At 43.4% G+C, this 25,817-nt stretch overlaps 1 long non-coding RNA gene across 2 annotated transcripts in view; it reads left to right on the top strand.

Moving 5' to 3' along the window:
* Positions 1-25,817, top strand: part of LOC109569655 (uncharacterized) — a 297,738-nt gene that overhangs the window by 203,333 nt on the left and 68,588 nt on the right. The window contains exon 4 of one of the 2 annotated variants that reach the window (XR_011570842.1): positions 675-25,736. This is a non-coding gene — a long non-coding RNA (uncharacterized lncRNA). The remainder of the gene's footprint in view (positions 1-674; positions 25,737-25,817) is intronic. The other variant, XR_011570843.1, reaches the window with a different exon arrangement.

Here is a 25,817-nt window from a genome sequence, read left to right as displayed (position 1 = left end):
CAGCAGGAATGAGTCTAACAGGTGAGAGGATCCTGGGAAAGTCTTTCCTCTTCCCCATCTCAAGACTTGTTTATATAGTGTATCTATTTTATATTACAAGTGAAACTTGATTTCACTTTTTTGACGATTTCTCACTGCCTAGTGGCCAGCTCACTTGTTCCTTTTGGCTGATTGCAGAAGGGCTGAAATCCCTCGAGAGAAGGAGGAAAAAAGGGAAAAGGGCAGAGACTCAATCCAGTTGCCTCCAGCTTTAGTCCACTTCATTTTAGGAGTCTATGACTCAGCCCTGAATTCTCCCCACCCCCAGGCACCTTCCATCAAATCACAGCCCCCAAATGGGTTGTTGAGCATTTTCTTTAGTGGTGCCATCTTGTTCTGAGATGACAGGGAATGCCGATTTTATTAGAGTTTTTTCAACAAAATTGTTTAATTGTTGGAGCCCCCTGGCAAGTGCTCAACGCTTCACAGCATTCTACCAACACCTCATCCTTCTAACTTTCCCTTTTTTTCTTAAAACCATACTAGTAGATTGATTTTTATTACCAGAAAAAGACAGTGTATGGAAATCACTCATCTGTAGAGTCCAAAGACACAAAATGTAAATCTTTTTTCTTTTTTTTGAATTCTTCCTTTTGTTTGGTTTAGAACAAGTCTTCCCTTTATTTCCCCTACAGACTTGTCTTTGGAAAAGACTCAGAAGAGCCCGTTAACTTGGCTTCCTCACTTTGCTCATCATGTGAGTACAATTTATATTTCTAACTATTATGCAAGTGTCATTAAGCAGCGTTTTCCCCAGGTTTCTATGGAAGAACTGCTTGCTTGATCTTTGCGACGTTGGCCCTCTTTTAGAATTAACCACGGAAAAACTTGATGACACTTCTGAGCTTCTTGTAAAATTTATCTTCAGGGTAATTTTATGGCGTGTGTTTCCCCCCTTGAAAGTTTTGAAGAGCTGGATTTCTGTCTCTTTGCAGCGCATTCTAGCAGCTGTGTCTCATTTGCTTTGCAAGGGCATTGGAAGGAATTGCTATTTTGGAAGCTCCTTAACATATGGGAGAATTGTACAAAGCGCTTTACAGTTTGCATAGTGCTTGCCCATTGTTTTACCCAGTCATTTCTCACAGAAGCCCAGGACATATTATTTACATTTCCAGAAAGAGAAATAGAGGTCCTGAATAAATAGCAGGAGCTTGGCAGGACAATTTATCTTACTGTGGAATTAATCAATAGATTAAATCTCTTCCTTCAGATCCTTTAATAACTGTGACCAGAAAGCCTCATGTTTTTAGACCAATGTACTCACTGTATATCTGAGGAATATGTGGTCCAGCTAGTTTTAGGTCTGTCCTAACAAAGAGCTGTCTTATTGATTGGACATTGGGAGCTGTGCTGTTTAATGCTTTCATTAAAAGTGATATAGTGGATGCTAAAAGCACTTCTTCCAGGGTCACACTGCCTGGGTTTAAATACAAGCTCCAACTTTTATCAGCTGTGTGATGTTGGATGAATCACCTGACCTTTCTCAGCCTCATTTTTCTTATCTGTAAAGTGGGAATATTAGTGGCTCCTTCTTGGGATTATTGTGAGGCTGGATTGATTGAATTCATGTAAAGCTCTAAGCATCACACCTAGCACACAGTCAGCCCTCAGTCAGTATTAGCTATTGCTGCTGCTGCTGCTAAGTCGCTTCAGTCGTGTCCGACTCTGTGCGACCCCATAGACGGCAGCCCACCAGGCTTCCCCGTCCCTGGGATTCTCCAGGCAAGAACACCGGAGTGGGTTGCCATTTTTACAATGTTACAATTCAAAAGCTGGCTACCTGGTCATTTTTTTCTAAGAGTCCTTTAAGTTGATTTGTTTCATGAAATTACACATATGACCCAGTCAGGACTGGAGATAGTTGGGGATATCAGGAGGTAGTTGGTGGGATACACACTACTATATAATATAATTAGATATTATACTAATATTTCCTCCCCTTTTCTTAAGATCATCATAATTTCTCAGTCTGTCTGTCATTCTCTTTAAAACACAAAGCTGCAATGCTGTTTCTCCCAAATAATATGGGATTTTTACAGAAGACCCTATTCGCTAGTACCCACTATTTCATCCTGGCACTTTTGGAATGGTAGCACACAGAAAGATGAAAGATGACACTGGTTTCCTTACAGTTCCAGGCGGAAGTAAGATATAGAGGAAATAGCAGGATTTGCCTAGTTGTGAATGTTCTCTTGTCAGAATGCAGAGACCGAGTCCCACATCTGCTTCTAGTTTGCTGGGCAAGCTGGACAGAGCACTCTGCTTCTCTGTGTCTCAGTTTCTGCAATTTGAAGAGGGGTTATAACATCCATAGGATGATCCACGAGTTTCCCACTTGCTGGGACCTTCCCATGGCAAGCGCCACGTCTCAGGAACTTCCTCAGCCCCAAGGAGACTGGGATGGTTGGTCACCCTGAACATCTTAGGGGGCTTACAATAAGGGCAGTGGGCATAAATGTGCTTTATCATTTCATGGACTAAGGAGTATAGGCAACCCAGTTCTTAACACCTAAGTTCCCAAAATAGTGCTAGGGGTTGTTGGAAGAAAAAAAATTGGTAATACAGTATATCATTTCTTAAGTAAGAATATACTTTAATTCCTGGTACATTTTTAAATAAACTGCTTAGAAATATATAATGTGACTGGCAAGTTCCACAAACGGATATGCCATTTTGCATCATTCTTACATGTTTAAATATATGTAATTGAAAGTATACAAAGGCATATTTATACAGAACAGCTAGGAAAATTACTTTGAAGTCATGACAAAAATAATTTGCATTGGAAAGACCTCCTTTGAAACGTTTTTACTGCCTGAAAAGTTCTGTTTTGCACCCAAGGCATATTTTTGAGAGGATTACCATTTGCAATAAATGGATTAGTGATTTGTCTTCAAAGGAAAACAAGATAGTCTGGGGAAGATGACATAACTGACCATCTATTTGCTATCCAAAAAAGAAATAAGACAACAAAGGATGATAGTCCATTAACTGGGGCAGCATCAGTGTTCAAAGATGTGCAAAAATATTAGGCAAAGTGCACACTCAGGAATTAGAGTAGTTTTCCTAAATGATTCAAATGATTCATTTAGATTTCTTTGAGTGGAACTTCAAAATGTACAAGTATGCATTTGCTTGGTAATTCAAACACTCTTATTTGTGTTTGACCTAGAGGCATCCAACCAGAATTTAAGCCAAAGTAAGATCTATAAGTGAGGCTTCTTATAGACATGAATAGCAAGATAAATAATACAATAATATATATTAGTAAAAGCATAAAAACAAGTTCAGTCAAACTCAATTGCTTACATTAATAGAAAAAAGTAATATTTATCTTAGCAGTTAGACTCTTAAAACATAATGGCTTGTTTTCTGCTTGGCTTTTAAAATGGAACATGTAAGGAATTCCCTGGTGTTCCAGTGGTTAAGACTGCTTCCACTATACAGGGCACAGGTTCCGTCCCTGGTTGGGGAGCGAAGGTCCCTCATGCCTTGTGGCGTGGCCATAAAAAGTGAAAAAGCAAATAAATAAAATGAAACATATAAACCTCTAAGAAAATGTTAAGATACTTGAAGACCCTGAACATGTCACCAGGTTTTTCTTTATCTACCCCAGAGGGCCTATGGCAGTCTTGGGTACATGTCAGACGCTTAGTAAAATCTTGTTAACTTATATTGAGTGTTCTGTGTATTAATAATAATTCAAAATAACATAATGAAACTGGAGTGAAAAGGGCATGGTCTACTATTCCACATTCAACTTTTCCCCAAGGAATGAACTACTTTGCCTCTCAGACAGAAGCAAAGAACTCATTCAAAAGCAGAGCTGAAGGCTGATGGAGTTCTTGTTGTTTATATTTCTCTGGACAGAGGAGTAATTCTGTTGGCTTCAAAGGCCTTTTCTTCTACCTTCCATCACGACATGCTTACGCAGGAAGAAGCCTTCATCCTATTCCTACATTTTACAAATGGAAACCCAGAGGAGGGGAAATTTGCCCCCCAGGTCACAGATTCAAACCTTCCCAGATATTTGTTAATCCTAATTTAAGTTTTCCTAATTTCACCAAATCAAGCTGTCGGGAATTTTCTTGGCCCTTTAAATTTTTTATTTTATTTTTTATTTTGGCTATGCTGGGTCTTTGTTTCGGCGTGCAGGCTTTCTCTAGTTGCAGCTTGCAGGGGCTTCTCCTGTTGTGGAGAATGGGCTCCAGAGCGGGTAGGCTCAATAGTTGCCCTGTAAGGGCTTATGGAATGTAGAATGTGGAACACGGCATGTGAATCTTAGTTCCCTGACCAAGGATTGAGCCTGAGTCCCCTGCATTGGAAGGTGGATTCTCAACCACTGGACCACCAGGGAAGTCCCTGGGCCCCTTTTAAGTCCAGGAGTCTCCCCTGCTCCTTGTGCCCTGCCCTACCATTCATTGTTATTCCAATGCCAATACTCCTAGTCACTCTACTTCCGCTGTCACTTCCAGGGGCATTTTGTTAGCTTTCGGACAACACACTTGAACCTCCCCTTCGAGGTCTGAAACTGAAGGAATTTTCTAGATTACCCAAAGTGCTATATAAATTTAAGGGCCGCTCCTGCATTTCTTCTTAAGTCTGCACCCTTGGAAACAGTGATGCATAGCTCCAGGCTAATACGGATTACTTTCAGACTTTGATAATGCGAGTCAAGGCTCTGCTTTATGGTTAATTTAGCTGATGATGAGAGCAAGCTGAAACTTGTGAAGACAGACATAAGTTGGAACAAACCGAGGTCATAGCTTGAGCAGAACCTCCAAGAAGACAGATTGCCTATGGCTCTTAGAGCATCCTTCCCTCAACAGTAGTAAGGCAGACTGAAAGAAGAAAAATGGCAGTCTCCTTTGAGGGGCATATGAGGGCACAAAGGTTTTTTCAAAACTCAGCCCCACAGAGAGGAAATCTGCTTGATATTTATTCAGGCCTCTTTCTTTTAAATCTTGATTACCCTTGGCTCAGCTAGGTGCTAAAATTTATGCACCAGCGACAGGTGATTCTTATGTAAGGATGGAATCTCGGGTGTGATAAATTTGGTCTTGAGACATCTCAGCTCACTTGCTGCAGATGGCAGTGTCATGATGGCAGAGTTAGAGAGTGGTGTCCTGCCGGGCTGTGGGCTGTCTGTGAAATGGCTACTCAGTTCAGAACTGCCTGAGCCAATTCCTTGAGCCTCAAGGTCATGACCAAGGGGCTCAGCCCAACTGTATGGTTGACGTTCATTCTAGCAACATTCTTTCCTGCTCCCTTAGACACTCCTCTGACTCACTCCTACTCAAAAGTCCAGCAAGAATCAGCTAACCTGTGTTCTTTGTGAATATCTTTATAACATGAGGTCTATGTCATGGTTAACTGTTATTCAGGGTGAATTCTGTGTTTGTAAGGAATTGCTTATATGATACTATAGCATTTGTTGGTTTGGCCAAGGAGATATTTTTACTCACTACATCCCTATTGGGTCCTGCAACTCTTAGGGCACAGGTTCTTAGCCTTTGTTTTAAGGACTCTAGAAATCCTCCTAAAATGTGTATATGCACACTAATTGTAAACATACACATCTCTTTCTAGGGAGAGCAGTGTTCATAAAATTATTATAGAAGTCTGAGATCTAGCAAGTAGTAAGAGTCACTTTGTAGATGAAGGAAGCATCTCTTGTTTTCTTCTAACTGAATTTCCAACTTTGGATTTTAGATGGAACTTGGTCAGAGGTTAGAAACATCAGGCAAACTTTGGAGTCAGATAGCCTCGATTTTGGCTTAGACCCTGGCTATACGTTTCCTGACTCTGCGTGCTTGGAAATTCCACCTCTGTGTGCCTCACATCCTTGTTTACTCAATGGGGAAAATTTCACCTCCCTTGTTATGCTATTGTGGGACTTGAGGGAGGGATAAGTTCAATATAAATCTTGTGTTGTACCTGGCATTTGTTTACTCTTCAATCAACAGTGGCTAGCAGTGGTTACGGAGAAGGCAATGGCAACCCACTCCAGTACTCTTGCCTGGAAAATCCCATGGACGGAGGGGACGGGTAGGCTGCAGTCCATGGGGTTGATAAGAGTTGGACACGACTGAGCGACTTCACTTTCACTTTTCACTTTCACGTGTTGGAAAAGGAAGTAGCAACCCACTCCAGTGTTCTTGCCTGGAGAATCCCAGGGACGGGGGAGCCTGGTGGGCTGCCGTCTCTGGGGTCGCACAGAGTCGGACACGACTGAAGCAACTTAGCAGCAGCAGCAGCAGTGGTTAAGAGTCAAGTGGAATTCATATCTCTAGAGCACGGGGTGCGGTGCCCAATCCCATGTGTCTTCTACCTTGCTGCATTTTAAAAGGTATCTCCTGTGTTTGTCTAATTGCTGAGTCATTAGCTGCATTTCACAGTCCTGATAAGCATCAGCAGGATCTACGCACCACTCTTAAGAGATGTCACACTCCAATCCTCTAATCCACCTCTTATGGGCAAAAAAAGGCATTAGACCCCTGGAATCCCGTTTTACATTTGTTAGTATCTTTAGAAAAATCATGTTTTCTGAATTTTAACAATTCTCCAAAAGGGGTATATGATGTATATTTTAGCAGGGGACGTTTTTCCTTACCTTACATCATGTGCAATAACTTACTTCATCTCCTAACACATAGTAAGTACTGCTCAATGTTTGCTGAATGAATGAAGCAGAAAATCTTAACAAACAAAAAGCAAGAGATGTATGCATGAGAACATTAGTTCTTTCACTAGTCATTCTCTCATCCACCCTCATCTTCCCATTCTTTCTCTAAAGACCCCCACGAACATGACTCACCGTGGGAATTACGGGGAAAATGATTCTGTTTGAGGACACTTGCCATGCCAGGTGGTGCTAGTGGTAAAGAACCTGCCTGCCAGTACAGGAGCCATAAGAGACATGGGTTCGATCCCTGGGTCGGGAAGATCCCCTGGAGGAGGACATGGCAATGCACTCCAGTATTCTTGCCTGGAGAATCCCATGGACTGAGGAGCCTGGAGGGCTATGGTCTATAGGGTCACTAAGAGTCGGACAAGACTGAAGTGACTTAGCATACATGCATATCGTCCTGGTATCAGGTGCTGCTTTCCTATTCGGGATCTGAGGCCAACAATATCTAGGCTCAGCATCTCTTTTTTAAAAAAATCGGTATTTCTATAACAAGCATAAAATCATCCTAATTGGGGAACCCTATTTTTTTTTATACTAGAGATTACAATTTTTTGATATTGATCAAAAAAAGTTTTTGAAAAGCAAATGCACAGAGTGAAAAAACTATGTTTATGTAAATATCATGAGAGCTAAACGTAATGCCCTGGAAGACGGCAGACTTCACTTTGTAAACATGAGATCTGTATCTCAACTATACCAATAAGTACTACTCAAGAATGTGTAAAAATTCTTTATGCATATATGCATTTTTGTTGGTCTAGCTCATTGCCTAGTTCACAGGAGTTACTTAATAAATATTTTTTGGATGGATTCATATTATATTTCTATTATAATATGTATGCTGCTGCTGCTGCTGCTAAATCGCTTCAGTCGTGTCCGACTCTGTGCAACCCCAGAGACGGCAGCCCACCAGGCCCCACCGTCCCTGGGATTCTCCAGGCAAGAACACTGGAGTGGGTTGCCATTTCCTCCTCCAATGCATGAAAGTGAAAAGTGAAAATGAAGTCACTCATTCGTGTCTGACTCTTAGCGACCCCATGGACTGAAGCCTACCAGGCTCCTCCATCCATGGGATTTTCCAGGCAAGAGTACTGGAGTGGGGTGCCATTGCCTTCTCCGATAATATGTATAACTTATTTATTTTATATTTATATCTTTCCAATCCCAAAGAAAGGCAATGCCAAAGAATGTTCAAACTACCACACAACGGTACACATTTCACACACTAGCAAAGTAATGCTCAAAATTTTCCAAGCTAGGCTTTAACAGTACACGAACCAAGAACTTCCATATGTTCAGGCTGGATTTAGAAAAGGCAAAGGAATCAGAGATCAAATTGCCAACATCTGTTGGATCATAGAAAAAACAAGGGAATTCCGAAAAAGTCTACTTCTGTTTCATTGACTACACTAAAGCCTTTGACTCTGTGGATCACAACTAACTGGAAAATTCTTAGAGATGGGAATACCAGACCACCTTATCTGCTTCCTGAGAAATCTGTATGCAGGTCAATAAACAACAGTTAGAACTGGACATTGAACAAGAGACTGATTCCAAATTGGGAAAGGCATATGTCAATGCTGTATGTTGTTACCCTGCTTATTTAAGTTATATGTAGAGCACACAATGTGAAATGCCAGCTGTATGAAATATGAGCTGGAATCAAGATTGCCAGGAGAAATATCAATAACCTCAGATATGCAGATGACATCACCCTTATGGCAGAAGGTGAAGAACTAAAGAGCCTCTAGATGAAAGTGAAAGAGAAGAGTGAAAAAGTAGGCCTAAAACTCAACATTCAAAAAACTAAGATCATGCCATCTGGTCCCATCACTTCGTGGAAAATAGATGGGAAAACAGTGGAAACAATGACAGACTTTATTTTTCTGGACTCCAAAATTACTGTGGATGGTGCCTGCAGCCATGAAATTAAAAGACACTTACTTGCTCCTTGGAAGAAAAGCTATGACCAACCTAGACAACATATTAAAAAGCAGAGATATTACTTTGCCAACAAAGATCCATCTAGTCAAAGCTATGGTTTTTCCAGTAGTCATGTATGGATGTGAGAGTTGTATCATAAAGAAAACTGAGCATCAAAGAATTGATGCTTTTGAACTGTGTTATTGGAGAAGACTCTTGAGAGTCCCTTGGACTGCAAGGAGATCAAACCAGTCCATCCTAAAGGAATTCAGTCCTGAATATACATTGGAAGAACTGATGCTGAATCTCCAATACTTTGGCCACTTGATGTGAAGAACTGACTCATTGGAAAAGACCCTAATGCTGGGAAAGATTGAAGGCAGGAGGAGAGGGGGACAACAGAGAATAAGATGGCTGGATGGCATTATCGACTCGATGGACATGAGTTTGAGCAAGCTCTGGGAGCTGGTGATGGACAGGGAGGCCTGGTGTGCTGCAGTCCATGACTGAATGACTGAACTTAACTGAGTAAAGAGAAGGCAATAGTTTCCATATAATATCTTTATGGACGTTTATTTCTGTAGCCCAGCTGACTGATAAACCATTAAAAGAAAGTGTCTTCTGCACCTCTTTTCTATGACAGATAGAAATTTTAGAGAAGATGGGTGTGAGGCTGTTGAGTGAGTGTGAGTTGCCATTTAGTGTGTTAGCAGTGAGTTTTGCTGTTACACCCATTCAGAAGGAGCTTTCTGCAGTCTTGTGGGTGTGTTCCCTTTCCCCTTTCTCTCAGTCTTACCTTTCATAAGAGAACCAACCAGTAGCATCAGAATGGCACTGGCCTTCCTGACTGAGGGCTCATACCATGTAAGTGCAGCAGCACATTCAGCAACAAGTCTCTGGAGCATCCCGTCCCAGGGGGCAGACTCACCTGGGAAGTTTGGGGAAAGGTGGGCATGTGGCCAGAAGAGCTCCCTCCAGTCTCCAGTTTTCCCATGAGGCATACTCACGTCTGTGGCATTGGCATCCAGAAGCCAGTGGTGGGAGAAGCATAGAAACTGGGAGGCCAAGAGAGTAAAAAGTAATGAAATATAAAGAAATTATCCCTCAAGTGAACCGTGTCTTTCTTTCTTCTTTCTTTGATTGCTACCCTAAGCCCTGTCTTCACCTTTGATAGTCAGTACCGTATCTCAAGTGTGTTTTCCCATTTCACCACCGACGCTGCTCTTTAATCCTCATCAAGGGCCTACCAGGTGGTGCAGTGGTAAAGAATCTGCCTCCTGCCAATGCAGAAAATGCGGAGATGTGAGTTCCATCCCTGGGTCAGAAAGATCCCCTGGAGGAAGAAATGGCAGTCTGCTCCAGTATTCTTGCCTGGAAAATTTCATGGACAGAGGAGCCTGGTGGACTGCAGTCCATGAGGTTGCAAAGAGTCAGACCCAGCTGAGCATACATGCCATGTGTTGTCTGCATGTGTGTGTGTCTTACAAAACATCTAAGCAAACAAGGCATTGGTCCTTGCCTTATATTTCTATTAGGGGATGAGAAAAAGTAATCAGCATTTGTTGGGCACCTATAAGAGCTAAGGAATTGTATGTACTCGTCAATTCAATGAGTTTTAGATGAAGAAAAATGAGTATGAGGAACTAACTTATTCAGAGCTGCCACCTAAGTGGTGAGACGGGATTTGAAACCCTTGGCTCTTGGGACTTCCCTCGTGGTCCAGTCGTTAAGAATCTGCCCTGCCAGCACAGGGGATGAGGGTTCCATCCTTGGTTGAGAAGCTAAGATCCCACATGCTAAGGGAGAACTAAGCCCGCAGGCCACAGTGAAGACCCAGCACAGGCAAAATTTTAAAAAGAAGAAGAAAAAGGAAAGAAAAGAAACCTTGGCTGTCAAACCTCTGTGGTTCTCCACGGAACTCCTTAGAACAGATAGAAAATCCCAGGAAATTGAGTGCAAAGACTTGCTTGGTGATAAAGAGCACTCAACTTGGAGATTTACCATTTTACTTCCTTGAATTCCTTCTCTATACAGACCCACACAGAGCTTCACTCATTTGTATACCCACCTATGTGAGTGTAAGTCCCCTTCCTATTCATACGACAGCAAAGGTTCCATCTCCAGATGTGGAGATCAGGGTCTGTGACTGCACTTCCAGTGTTAGGCAGGCCAAGATGGTCGTGGGAGGTGATTAAGTAGACGGGGAATGGCTTGATAGTGTCAACTGTGTGACCACATACCAGAGCACTTTGGTTTCCCTCTTAACCCATGTTGATGTTTGGAGTCATTGCACTTGAGTTTGAATTTACTCTAACTCAATATTATTACCCATTTCTGGGCTCCTTATTCAAGTAGCTTCATTAAATGTTGAAGTACCTATGCTCCCACCCTGCTAATGTCTCAAATTCCTTCCTCCTCATCCTCTCTCCCTGACACTCTTCTTCCACTGAGTTTGGCTTCCTGGTGCAGAATAGCACATGAATGCCAGGTGTAAGCTAATAGATATCTCTGGGAAAATCAGGAGAAACAAAAGCTTACCACTTCCCAGTACTTGTTAAAACATCCCCAAACAGCTCATGTGCTAGTGCCAAGGTCAAGGAGGTCAGCCCACACTTGAGCTCAGGCATTTGAGTCTGTCAAAAGAGTCAGTCAAATGGGAATGTTGGGGCTTCTTGGCTGGACGCATGTCCACATTACTGTATATAAAGATGTCTGTTTGCTATACCAGGGTTTGCCATCATGCTAAGCCATCAGTTTAAAGAGTGCCTAACGTCCGGAACCCATTTGTCTTTACATGAAGTTCTTGTTTCAGGGCAAGATGAATTTTGTTGTCTGGTCTTTGGTCTCCTGTTTCCTGGCCTCTCCCTGATCACCCCCACCTCCTTCACGCCTCCTCTGCACCTCTCCTTGCCCGTTGGCAACACAAACAGACATGCAACCCCTGGTATGCCATCCATCTTCACCTCTAGAGTGGACGTTCCATCTAGACCTGTTTTGCCACTTAAATATAATTCATGTGCAAGTCACTGGTGCCAAGTACATGGCTGGCACAAACCAGACATTCAGTAAATGTTTGTTGAACGAATGTAAGATAGAATGAATAGACAGGTTAGTTTATTTTGCTGTGTGTTTGGCTTTACTGAATCATTTGGGTTTTTTTCCTTTTCAGTATCATTCACTCTTACTCCCTCTCTGCCTTCCTCAGTCAATATTTATTGAGAGTCTTTGATGTGTCAGGCACTGGGCTGTATGTCAGCACAAGTGAGACATGGTCCCTACTTCCTTGGAAGGTCCAGAGTGGGTTGTACTGATTATGTTGGTTCTGAGTCAGGCAGCCATACTTAATGAATCACCAGCCACTGAGAGCAGAGTCTTGAAGTGGCTGTTTGGGGGAGGATGCAGAAGAGGAGAACTTTATTCTGATCTTAAGACTCTTACAGCTCATGGGGTAGTGAACAAAGACATGAAATATATAGGATAATATATGCCTAGTTAATAGCAGATGATGGAGTCCAGGAGAAATGGCTAGGATATCTCATAGAGGTAAAGCAATGAATTTTTCTCCCTGTTACAGATCTCCTTGATACCTTTAGCCAGTATGTAATTTACATAACAGATATTTTTTCTGTACTTCTGTGTGCTCGATGCTATGCCAGGGTTGGGCACATGGCAATGCAAAGTGTGAAACTTGCTTCTAGGAAGGTGCAGTCAGAAGACAAGTGTCTGACTCATATCTGAAAATGAAATTAAGGGTGAATGAGAAGAAAAGTAGAGGTGAGGAAAAATGGATGGGGATGGGAAGAAAGCAATCAAATCTAAGGGTTTCTTCTCCTTCCCCTTTTGGGGTCCAAAGATGGGAGCTTTGAACTCAGGAATTTTAACTTTCTCCCTGAGAAATGTTTTCAGGAAGGAGCTTGATACATTCGAGATGATAGAATGTGAATTAAAAAAATAGAAATGTGAAAAATGTCTAACTCCAGCAGTCTGAATTATTGGAGACTAGCTCATTTCCAGGTGACTTAACTCTGACCTAAGATTTCCAGAGAATTTTCACATTTAGCCATCTCTCCTATCCATACACTATCAACCATTTAAACACAATTTTAAGTCTGTTTCTGTTACAATGGCTGGGAACATTAGATCTTGTGTTCATTTAGTGCATATTTATTTGGTGTCTGGGCTTCCCAGGTGGCGCTAGTGATAAAGAACAGTCAACACGCTCTCAGGCTCCTATGAGGAAGGCAAGAGAGACTCAAAGGACAGTTGGCCTCTGCGCTGTCACTTGAGGAAAAGTGGTTTCTTTTAAACATTGACCTCACGCTTGATGTGCCTTGGACATGGGTAGGCACTTTACATGTATTATTTCATTCAGTTCTCCCAATAACTTTATGGACTAAATCTTATTAACCTCATTTTACAGGCAAGGCTCTGGGGCTCTGAGTAACTCAGACAATAGCCCTCATAAAGAGGGCAGAGAACACAGACGGGTTTCCCAGGTGGCGTAGTGCAATGAACCTGCCTGCCAGTGCAGGAGACCCAAGAGACACAGGCTTGATCTCTGGGTCAGGAAGATTCCCTGGAGGAGGGCATGGCAACCCACTCCAGTATTCTTGCTTGGAGAATCCCATGGACGGAGGAGCCTGGTGGGCTACAATCCCTGGGGTCACAAAGAGTCAGACATGACTGAAGCGACTTAGGATGCATGTAGGCAGAAAGCTTACATCCAGGTTCACTGACTTCCAACATTGCCTTCAGCAAAACTGTTTCCAGAATGTCCTTTTTAAGACTTAGAACAATTTCTTGATGACTCAGAGAAGCTCTTCTCTCTCTGAAGACTGAGGAGGGGTTAATTTGGTCTTGGATTTTGTCTTCTACAGACCTTTGGGGTTTCTTGGAGGATGCTATCACTTGCCATATCTTGGCCTGCTATCCACAGAACATGCTAGAGGGTCCCTCTTCAACTCAGCCATCTGTGCTCTTGGCTTTCAATTTCCATGAAAATGACTGGACACATTCCTCTTCTTCCATCCATACCCAGGGCTAGAGAGATATTCTCTTGGCTCTCTTCAGTAATATTTCCTAACATTGTCTTTAGCATCTGTTCCAGGGTCTTTATACCAGCTTCCCTTTCTCGTGTGTGTGTTTTTATATGTGTTTGTTATATTAATTCTTACAGTAATTGCATTATGTTAATATATTACAGTTCTAACACGAATATATTAAGATTCAGAAATTGTAAATTTTGATCATTAAGAACCAATGCTGAGAGACTGTCCTTGCCAGTTTGTTCTAGTAATTAAAGAATATAAGGTACAAGAATGAATAATATAAGCAGCTTCTGAATTTGAAAGTATCCATATGCCAGCCTGGGGACCCAAAGGCAGCTCACACCAGGTCTGAAGAGTCCATCTTATATGGCTGATGGACAGGACTGCCTCAAGGCAGGGAATTGGATCATTCATGGTCATAGAATTCTACAACTTCAAGAAGACTTTGCCATGCAACCTCTGCACTGTACAGAAGGAAAGGAAAGGTTAGTGGTTGAGTTCTGGAAAGGTTAGTGGTTTGCCCAAAGTCAAAAAGGAAGGCGTGATAGGATTTGAAGCAGTTATTCTCAGACTTTATTATTTTTTTTATCTATACATAAAAAGGAAATTGTTACAATACAGATTCCTGAATCACAATCTCAGGGAATCTGATTCAGATCAAGGGTGGGGCCCAGAAATCTGTATGATTAATAAGCCTGATGGGTGATTTGGCAGCTGGTGGTCCTGAGACCACACTTTAAGAAACATGACTCTGGAATCTAGGCCTTATGACTCTCAGGCCAATTTCTTCCCCAAGCAGTAGGCTGCCTTCCCACATTAAAAAAAAAAAAAGTCCAAATAAGACATGAGACTGTTGGTGACTCACATTAGGGCTCTTCTTTCCTGACTCAACAGTTAATTCCTGAAAGCATCACTCATTGAGTAGTTTTCTTTCACTCAATCCATCAGCCCCTCTGATGTGCCAGGTGCTAGAGTTGTAAAGATTAAAACACAGCTCCACCTGCAAGGAAACCATCTATAGCAGAAGTCATAGCTACTATTTCCGTTGTTTATTCATGCTTCGTAGAAGTTAGCTCATTCCTTACCTTTAGGTAAGCCTGTTCATAATAAGAAACTTGAGTTGGGAGTTGTTCATATGCATATATAGAATCATGCATATTCTCTGAAACTTGTTCTTTCCCCTTGATATGTCTTTCAGGTATTTCTCTTTATTCTTTATATATACTAATCTTTATAGTAGCTACAGTATTGACATACCATCATATATTTAACCATTCCTATATTGATGGATACTGAATTGTTTCTATTGCCTCCTGTTACAAATAGTGTCACAATAGACTCTAAACTAAGTCGTGTTATCCCTATCTTACAGATGAGGGAAGTTGGGTAACTTGTCCAAGGTCTCACAATGGCAGAATTAGGATTCAAACTGAGGCTTGTATGTCTCAAAGACCACAGAGTTACTTTCTTTTCACTATTACACCTTTTAATGATTATGGAACAATGGTGTGAGTGCTGGACGAGGTGGTACTATGCTGCTGCTGCTAAGTCGCTTCAGTCGTGTCCGACTCTGTGCGACCCCATAGATGGCAGCCCACCAGGTCCCACCGTCCCTGGGGTTCTCCAGGCAAGAACACTGGAGTGGGTTGCCATTTCCTCCTCCAATGCATGACAGTGAAAAGTGAAAGTGAAGTCGCCCAGTTGTGTCCGACTCTTAGTGACCCCATGGACTGCAGCCTACCAGGCTCCTCCATCCATGGGATTTTCCAGGCAGGAGTACTGGAGTGGGTTGCCGTTGGCCTTCTCTGAGGTGGTACTATAGGGCTCCTAAAACCTAGCTACTGATAGAGCCTCGGGGTCATCTGGGGAATAACGTTTGAGCAGAATTTAAGAGTCTTCTGGGCAGAAGGCGAAAAGCCAGTCTAGAAGGAGGTACAGGTTTATTGCAAACCAGTCAGTCATATGTATTGTTCATCTACTAAAGGAAACCTACAATACACACTGTATGGAGATGCACCAAAAAAAGTCACGGTATTTGCGCACTGGAATCTTGCAGCATGATTATGTGAATGTGCTTGAGAAAAATACTAGAATAATAAGCTAGTGAGCATAGTATAAACAAACACCCACCTCATGTGGCAGCTTCAGCAGAGCCCTGGAAATGAGTGGGCTGTGGGGTCTTGTCTATGTGGTGTGGCAAAGAAACCTGCCCTCTTAATAACTTTGTTTCTTTCTCTGAGATGAAGGAAGTACTGTCTAGTCCCTGCCTACTTGTCAGGGATGGTGCAAAGCTTGGTTAATTTCTGTAAATGTTTTGAGTTCCTCCAAGGTGTGTGTTCTGTAAATAAGAAGTATTAATAGCAGCCATCTGAACCCAGGCAAAACTGACGTGAACTGTAGTTCTCTAAGAAAAACCCAGAAAGGGCCACAAAGCCTAAAGCCCACCCTGGGCCTGTCACATTGACCTTCCTTGAAAAGGCAGCATGGTTTTCCTATGGGGCATTGCAGTAGCTCAGGCCCTGATCTCGAGTGGGAAAATTCAGGAGACTAGCTGGATTTTCTAACATTTAATTTCCCAGCTGATTACTGTGATTAAGAGTCCATCTGGCACAGCCCATTTGTGAGGTATGTGTGTGCAGGGAGTGGGACTCTAGTAAAGGCAGAGATCTAACCGAGAAAAAGAATAAGCACAGTGGAGCCAGGCCATGTTGGAGCCCTTGGCTAAGATGTTTAAGCAGGACTTTCATCATATTCGCATTAGCATTAGGCCATATGTTGTAAGAAAGGCAGTTATAGAGCCAGCGTTTCTCTTTCTCAGGGCTTTTATGCTCGCTTAGTGAGGATTTGGTGGTGCCTTTGTCTGCCATGGATCTAGAGGGGCTGTGAGCAAGCTAAGAAGAAAATCCAGCCCTGGGTTGCAGCAGCAGCACACCAACATTTCTATCCACAGACTCACGGGAACTGAGCAGAGGCTGGGAGATGCACCCTTACACTCCTGCCCAGGGCTGGGGGGGTTGTTTAGGACAAGGGGTTCCCTGAATCTCATGCTCCCCTACTCTCATCCCTGCAAGGAGCCAGGGGGTAGAGGAAGCCATATGCTCGCACTCAGATCCTCATGGCTCCTTTGGCATAACTGCAGTTCCAAATCAACCCACAGGCATGTCGATCTCATAAGCACTAATAGGACTTACAGATGTGCACAAACCGACGTCGAGATGCTCAGCTGAACTCCCGGATGGAATTTCTCGTAATTTTCCATTACCCGGGGGATCCTGTATAAACCTGGCCCAGACAGAGTTTTTATTGTATTTTATTTCTGAGCTCCAACCGGGCCTTCCCTTTGGAGGTCAAGCCTCTCGGTCTCCTTGAAAATTCCGATCTCAAAGGTAAGAGACTCCTGACTGTTGTAGTCACCACTTTTGCTGGGGCTCCAAGTCCACAAGGAAAACTCATCAGTGACTTGATCTTAATCCCTCACTGCGTGTGCACAGGTCAGTGAAAAACATCTGGCAGCCCTGACCCTTTGTGTCCATTTGCCAAATGTATTGAAGCGGGGAGGAACTTAGTGAGCCCATCTGTGGTCCACCATGGAGACAGAGTGATGGACTAGGTAATGGCCTGAGTTTGGGAGGACCCCTGAGTCTGTGTTGTTTAGTCAAAAAAGGATCAATGACCTCTCTCCCGTGGCTGGAAGATCTCCACTTTTACAGGCTGTGAGGCTGAGTTCCCGGAGTTGAGACTAGGAAAATGTCCTCTGTCACATCTCAGAAATGTGAAAATAAAGTTGGCTCCCCACAGGTTGGAATCAATACTTAATTGCCCTCTGGGAAATTCCCACCCTGCTTCTTGGAAAGGTGGATTTAATAGCCCCAATGTTAAGTTTGAAAGAGAAAGCTAGATCAGTAGGAGTGACAGTCTCTGCTATGGTCCCCTTAGACTTCTATTTCTGGAAAGTGACTTTTAGTTTAATGACTTGGACCATAGAAGTTTCGCCTTCTTGAAGGGATAGACATCCATTAGTGAGCCTATGAAACACGGTGAGACCTTGTTTACAATGATGGAGCCTCCTCAGGGGCTAAGCATGTGATCTCTGTCTGTGGCTGAGTGTCCTGGAGAAAGGGCAAGTCCCCTGATTTCAGGTCCTGTTTCATCACAGATGTCTAGTGTCCTAGCAGCAGGGAGCTTGGCAAAGTCAACAAGGTAGGATGGAAACAACCATATCTCATCATTGTCTTATCCTTGCCCCCACTTGCCCTCACCTAGCACTAGGAACCTTCCAAGCTTCCCAGGAGAAATGGTAATGCCAGTCAGGACCAGCTGCATTGCCCAGAGAGAGGTCTTTCTTACAAAATGCATCATCTCACGTAACTTTTGAGGAGAACTGAATTAAGATAAATAGATTTGGCATCCCAGTCTGCACAGAAATTTTTCTTCGTCATGATTTTCCCTGTCTTCAGAAGACTTGTCAAGAGGTTTGTATCTCACAGTGATTGGGGGTGGAGGATGGGAACTGTTTTGCCATTTTTTTTTTCTACCTTATTCTAGTAACTTTGAATGTGTGAATAAAATATGTAAGACCTATTACATACAAGATAGAAATTCAACATGAACTCCTTTCTTTATTAGCTAGAGTGTCCAGAAATAATGTAATAATAACAATTAAACTTTACAGGCATTCAAAACTTGGTCTCATAGGGGTTGCTGAATAACTCCTCCCATTGTCATGAGGAAGACAAAGAAACGCGGATGCAAGAGGATTAGGGGCTCAGTCAGGAGTGGCAAATACACAGTGTGTGTTTCATCATCCACCTCCTTCTCCCATGGCATGGATAACTTACCCTCGTAAAAACTCTTTCCTGCTGAGATCAAGCAGGATTTCGGACTCCCTCTCAGTGTGTACTCCAGACACCCTCTACCAGTCAGTCTGTGTTGGGATAAGCGGTTTCATTTGTAAAGAGAAAAAAGTGGCATATTGAGTTTTTCATGGCATCATTAAAATGTTTCAAGAAGGGATTTTGGACTCTATCTGTGGCGCTTGCCAGCCTTTTCTGTTTACCAATCATTTAGATGGGATTCAAGACTCAACTTTCCATTTACCCCACCCATTCTTGTCTGCCACCCCAAAAATATCACACCGAAAGAAATAGGAAATATGATCATGCTTTTATGAGCCATCCATGAGGTGATGTCTGGTCCATATTAAATGTCAGAAATAAATTATTTATGTGAGAAGGAAACATAGAGATGTGATTATATTATGGATATTAATCCTACCCAAGAAAAGCATCTTAACCATCTTGAATTCTCCTGAGAGACCCTATAACTTTCACAGTTATTCTTTAATGACCACCTGCCTTGGTAATATATAGAAAACATGTCAACATTTTTCACAAGGACACTGTACATTTGATGCCCACTCTTCAAATCTTGAGCTCATCCTCTCCTCAATCCTGCCCCATGTGTGAAAACAAATAGAAGTTCAGCAAGCACTAACAATCACACCGGGTGGTGGATAGATTGACTTCAGTCTCAGTGTAGATGGGCTAAAACCATTCTGCAGAATCAGGAACCTGAGACCTGTTATCTGTCACTCCTGGTCAGAGTTATAGGACCACACAGTTGGACTGGCTTGACTAGAACAGACTGCTGGAGACCTTTCTCAACCTTAGTTGACCTCTGACATTAAACCCCACTATGAACTTTTGGTGGCTTAGTCTTTGGTGTTGATCAAGATGGCGACTGCAGGGGTACATGTGGCCAGGGTCTCCTGTACTGGGGGATTATAGGTGATACAAATGCCTGACTAACAAAGCAGAAGGAGAGAAGGGACAGCAGAAAATTCCTTCAGTCTGACCCAGGACCCTCTCGCTAGTTTAGGGCCCGAGAGAGTCTTCTTCTGATGCTGTCATTACAATAATATATGAGCTTTGGGAAGACACTTAACTTTCCTTTTTGTCAGCTCTCTGCCATGATATGGAGTGATAATACCAACTAGACTTACTGATGTGTAAAGCATTTTGCAGTTTGAGGCATTAACTCATATATGATGGAGAGGCCAAACATTCTCTTCCTTACCTTGCATGCAGGGTGTGAGACTGAGTTTCAGGGTAGAATAAGGGAAGGTCAGTTTGCAACATGTGAAAAAGATGTGGTCTTTGACTTCAGGGCTAGAGGTGAGAGATTTGGAGGGCAAATGTGTGTGTGTGTATGCCTATATGTATATATGCATATATATATGTATGTATATAGGGATGTGTATGTTTGTATATGAACACATGAACATGTACCTATACCCATGTTAAGTCTTTTACTTTATACTTTGAGATGTGTCTCTAGGCAGCCTTTTGGCTTGCCAGCCACTGTTAACATGGCTGTTTTTCTTTCTGCCTCTCAAAGAACAGACTCCTTAAAGATTTTCCAAGATGATGTAAAAAACCATATTTTAAAAATCTGAATGCTATCTGAATCAGCTTCATGTGCATCTGATATAACCTTTCTTCCAGACTAGCCTGGCTGTGTTGATCATTTGTTTACTGATATCTTTCCCTTTTTCCACAAAGGACTGGAAGGGTTGGAGGAAGGCAGGTGGTGCTGAAATGAGAGGTATCTAATGTGTTTTCTGTTCTTGGGGGAATTTGAGAAAGCAGTAAGCCAACTTATAAAGGAAAAGCACTATTTTGGCAATCTAGACAGAAGAGAATCCTCCATTGCAGGACTGGTTGTTGCATTGATTTTATAAATTAGTTCTTCCTCTTGTTGATGCTCTAGGATCGCACAGTGTCCTGGCAAATGTGTATTCACATTAGAGCGAGACAGTCCTCTGAGTCCTGGCAGGCAGGACAAACAGCCAACAAGCGACAAGGCTGGATTTCCTGGGGTCTGGGCTACTGCAGCTTCCTGAACGAATGAAAAAAATGCAGGTGACACTCCCCTGCCCCCAGGCCAAGCAGGTCACAGGGCAATTGCCCAGTTGCCCGCTGGGAGAGGCCCACCCTGTTCCTTTCCCTCCAGGTTCATTTTTCATGTTGATTGAGTCATGATGGCTCAGTGCCACAAAACATCTGAGGATGTGCCTTGTAGGGAAAAGGTCAGAAAGGACACCAAGGATCTCCCCTTCCCTAAAATGCAGGGCTCGCTCGCATGCGGTCTGTTGTAAAGGATGGGCTGGCAGCGCTGGTTGGGGGGCTCTGTCTCTCTCTGCGAGTGGCAGGAGCAAACCCTCCATCTTGCTAGCTTCAGGGTTGCCTGGCTGTCTTATTTCAACTGAGGCAGCACAGCTTGCTTTAGCTTTGAAGTGTGAAAACCAAATACAGGTTGGCAAAGGGGAGAGAAGGAAGCCATGTAGCCTTCTTGGAGCATGACGGCACACACTCAGCCCTGTGCACCGAACACAGAAACTTTTCCCATCCCCTTAGCAATCCCTTGTCCCGTGGCCTTCTCCTGAGAATTGTGATGAACACAGCAGCAGGCCTGGTTGGTTGCCCCTTCCTGGAGCTCTTTTCTCGTGGCTGGTGGGCAGATGCTGTGAATTTCTCTCATTTGGGAAGGGTCCAGCATATGCCCCCTTCCAACTCTCTGGTGTGTGTCTTCCTAATGTCGTGACAGTGAGGCCAGAACGCACACACAGGCACACACACACACACACACACACACAGGCACACAGACCTGACTGTGGTGTGTCCTAGCACCCTGAGCAATGATTTAGGCTATTTATTTTCTCCCCTTTCGTGGTCCTAGAGAAGATTTTCGAATTTCTAATACAGGAGACTGAGAAAGGAAAATATTGGCTTCAACAATACAAACATCTCTGTCCTGAAAGAAAATGTTAATTTTCCCCTAAATCAAATGTTGACATCTATCGGCTGCTGCCGAAGATGTGTCGCTATGGGTGGGAGAAGGTCTCTGCTCCAGAGCATGGGTATTGGGCCAGAGTCTGTCCTCTGAAATGCTAACTGGTTTAGAATCTAAACAGGCTCGGTTTAGAGGTTTCATGAATCGTTCCAGTTAGTTTTTAAAAAGCTGATCTCTCCGGGACGCCCTCCTGAGCAGGGAAGCAGGGACCAGGGTTCCCTGCTGGGGAACGCATTCTTTCCTGCAGAAGCCTGGGCCCCTTCTGCGTGTCTGCAGTGATGATGCAGGCACTGCTTACCCCTGCCACGAGATACAGGCTTTTAACTGGAGATGGGAGTGGGCAGTGGGAAAGGGCCAGCTGAGTGGAGAGAGGATGGAAATCACAGGCAAAGGGAAATTTCCAGAGTTGGGTGCTTTACCTACCCTTTTCCCCACACTCCCAAAACACACAGTGTAAATACTCTTCTTTGTTCAACACCTATGTTTTTAAAATTCCAAATTGAGTTACCCCACCCACTCTCTCCCTCCAACTAGTCACACACACACACACACACACACACACACACACGTACCCTTTTCACTTGTTAAGCTTGAAAAATGATGATATATACAACCAGCGCGCTTTGCCAGTGTGCACGGGGAAGGCCAAGATTAATGCAGAAGGTTGGTGCAACGTTGCCGCAGAGCAGCGTGATCAGAATACAAGATGGAGTGCAGGGGGAAAGGCCAAGAAATATGTCTGTGCTTGGAGTTTACACAAGTCTCCTTAGCAACTTGTCTGAATTTATTTTTCCCTTAATGTGTGTGGGTTTCTTCCAAACCCTGAGTGAAAGGGGAGTGGAGTTTCTGAGTCCCCCCCACCACCCTTCCCCTTCCCTGAGGGTGAAATCCTTGAGTTGGTGAGCAGAGCCTTTCTCTCCTTCACCAGCAGCGCCTGGCTGCCCGCCTCCTCCCCCGTCGAGGTAGCTCCGATCCTCTGCTTTGTGACTCTGTGGACTGTTGGTAGCTTTCCAGAAATTCTCGTCTCCATCTCCGTGGGGGAAGGATGGGACCGGTTTCTGATGGCCACAGCTGTGCGGTTTTCTGCTGCAGCCCCCGCTCCTGGTGCCTGCTCTCGTGTGTGGCATCCATGTACATGTGCCTGCTTACACACCAGCATGTTGTAAACTAAGGGAGAAACAGCACCACTCCTTCCATCTCAACTATTTTTAAAAAATTTTTCTGTCTTGTTCATTTCCCTTTCTGTCTTTCGTCACCTCCCAACACACACACACACACACACACACACACACACACACACACACACAAGATCCTGGAATTCTAACTAGAAGATGAATATAAAGCTGTGAGAAAAAACCCCTGCCTTTTAGGAATCTGATATGTTGGATTTTATGTGACCCAGGCTTGCTTCAGGGGAGACGACCATAAATACTGCAGTGGTTTTCCCTACAAGCGCTTTACCTGGAAATAACTCTCGGGAAGTATGATTGCTGCCTCGTTGGAGCCAGTGTTGAATATAAATCTTCATATTTCTTCTTCTTGACCCTTCTCCTTTTAGAGTCAGGGGACATAAGGAAAAAAAAAAAAAGAATCCTAGCCAAAAAACCGTTAAGGTTTGATTCTGGCTTTTTTACAAACAGATGTTGCTTGTCATTCTGTTGTTGTTAAGTAGGCACCAGATTGGACCAGGCAGCAGTGTGTGTGTGTCTGTGTATCTGTGTGTGTGAGAGAGAGAGAGAGAGAAAGAGAGAGAGACAGAAGAAGGAGGGAGGGTAGGGGGGCAAAGAGAGAGGCTTGGAGGAGAGAGAAAGAGTGTGTTGGGGGTGTAGATCAAGGGCCAGAAGGCAAAACCAGATTGATTTTGGGAAAAGTTGAGGTAATACAGATGCAGTTTTGTTTTTTTTTCCAAACTTCAATTTGATGGAGACTGTATAAAATCCTATTCTGTTTGGTTTATTTTTATTGTTCCAAAAGAAGAGAGAAATGTGGGGATCAGTAGATGTGAAGAGTCCTGGATGAGAAAAACTAAGCTCTCCTGGGGTGCAGTGCAGAGAGAAGGCTGGGGGCTCCCCTGGAGGCATCTCTGCCCTGGAGTACGGCAGAAGTCCCTGTTGCAGCTAAACTTAGTTTCTTGTGTCTGCTGGTCTCTTCTTTTTGTAAGCATCACTGTGGAGGTTCCAGGCTCTTTTGTACTTTTCCCGAAACAAGAATCTCCTTGTTTTACAGCCAAGGTTCTAGGGAATACTGACTCTTTACCTATCGCCTATCTCCTTTCTTGAAGCATCCAAGTGCTCTAAACTTCAGTCTCCCCCTGTCCTAGCCGCCCTGTACCCCTACTTAATTTGTAACTTTCTAATCCAATTGTGGTCTGCTTTCTCAAAAGCAAAACATAGCTTTGAACGTGCAAGTGTGTTAGAGTAGCCTGGCATATAGAAAGCTTTGTGCAGCAGATAATTCATTTATACCCAAGAAATGACAGACATCTGATTATTTTTTTTTTAAATATGTCTTCATGTTTCCATACCAGAATCAGGGTCTTCTCTGTTTTTTAAATTTTTAATTATTGCAAAAGCCTTTTGGCTTTATTAACCTAGAGCTAGAAAGGAAGTTGTAGGCTGGCATCCTTACTTGCATTTTAAAGAGGAAGAGAAATTGCCATCCTGAGCAAACCTAATGCTTTCAAAAGTGAAAGCGTTCTCCTCAGCCAGCTGCACACGAAACAACTTGTTACTGGCAGGCTCTCTCCCTTTTGTTTCCTCGGGTGTGTCAAACGCAAATTTGCTTCCAACTTCTCACTCTTGAGTAGTTGGTCCCTGTTATACATCTGTTGTAAATGAACACTTAGTGGGCTTAAGATCGTTTTTAAATGATCCCCCCCCTTGCCGCCAAAAAAGTCCACTACTCCAATACTCTGAGGGCATCTTTTGTTTTAGTCCGATCTATTTTATCCTATCACGCCATTTTTCACGTCTTTGTTCCTTAGCCGACCTAGCCACACTTTCATTTTGCATTGTACCTAAAATATTCTTTTTTTTTTTTTTAATACAGGGAGCGTTTGGTAGGAAGGTTATAAATAGCAATTCCTAATTTTCCCTTTGCCCGAAAGGAACGTGAAAACCATGGCGTTGCTTTGCCAGTCTCCTCCCTCCCTTTCTGGTCAGTTTTTCCTGAGGAGACAAGGATTCCTTCTACCTAAGCTGGCTGGCCGGGGTGCCGGAAGCTTCTGCGTGGGGTACTCCCACCATGGAGGCTGGTGTCCTGGTGGCCAGATCGCAGGTGGAGAAAACGTGCTGCGACACGGGACACCCACCAATTACTCTTGGAGCAGCACTTGCTGGATGCACCTCTTTTGTTGAGGTGATTGGATCTTTCTACAAAGAGCCAGGGCTGCAGAGGGTGAGAGAAAGGACATCAGGAGAACTGGAAAGCCACGGGGAGACCAAGAGTAGCTGTCTCTCCTGCTTCCTTACGTTGAGTTAATGCCAAGGGTACACTTGAGCTCTCTCTCTCTCTTTCTCTCTCTCTCTCCCCACCTTTCTTCCCCCCTCTCTCTCTTTCTCCTGCCCTTCCTCCTTCTCTGTTTCTTCCTCCTCCTTCTCTCCCTCCCTTCCTTCTTCTTTCTCCATCTCTCACTTTCTAATTCTCTTTTTCTGTCTCTTTGTCTCCTTCCTCTCTCCCTCCCTCCCTCTCTTTCTTTCATAACAGGTTGAAATTGCTCTTTCTTTTCAGCTGAATTGCTCTTTTCTGCTCCTTCCGGACAAAGGAGATCTGCTAAGATTCTGTTCGAGAGATCCCTCCTAAACAGAAGGAGGGTGGAGGGCAGGGAATCTTTCTGTCGGTGTCATTCTGCTGACATCACCATGAATTTGGTGTTCAAGTCCACAGCCAGGCAAAACTCAAGTACATTTTCCCTTTTACAAGCAGCTGCTCAGTGAGTTTTCCTTCCTTTAGTAAAGGAACAATGAAGGAAAAGCAAACCCTGCATCTAAAACCTGGCCAATGAAAAACTGTTGGAATGGAAGCCAAGAATCCTGCTGGGGTGGAGGGGGACAGACTCCTGAAGCCACCACAATCAGATATTTTTCTATTTTAGCGGCCCCATCAGCAGAGAGAAATAATGACTCCTGAATCATTTCAGAATCAAAAAGTTAAAATGATGTCTCAGTGACGCTACAACGTGCCAGGTAATGATTGCCCAACTTGATTATACCTTAACCATGCTTAATTATTGATAGACTATCTCTTAATCATGTTTAGCAAATGAG

Source organism: Bos indicus, chromosome 15 (assembly GCF_029378745.1).
Source record: "Bos indicus isolate NIAB-ARS_2022 breed Sahiwal x Tharparkar chromosome 15, NIAB-ARS_B.indTharparkar_mat_pri_1.0, whole genome shotgun sequence".
Classification (NCBI taxonomy): domain Eukaryota; kingdom Metazoa; phylum Chordata; class Mammalia; order Artiodactyla; family Bovidae; genus Bos; species Bos indicus.
Note: the sequence above shows the minus strand (reverse complement) of the source record. Positions and strands in the feature narration are given on the sequence as shown.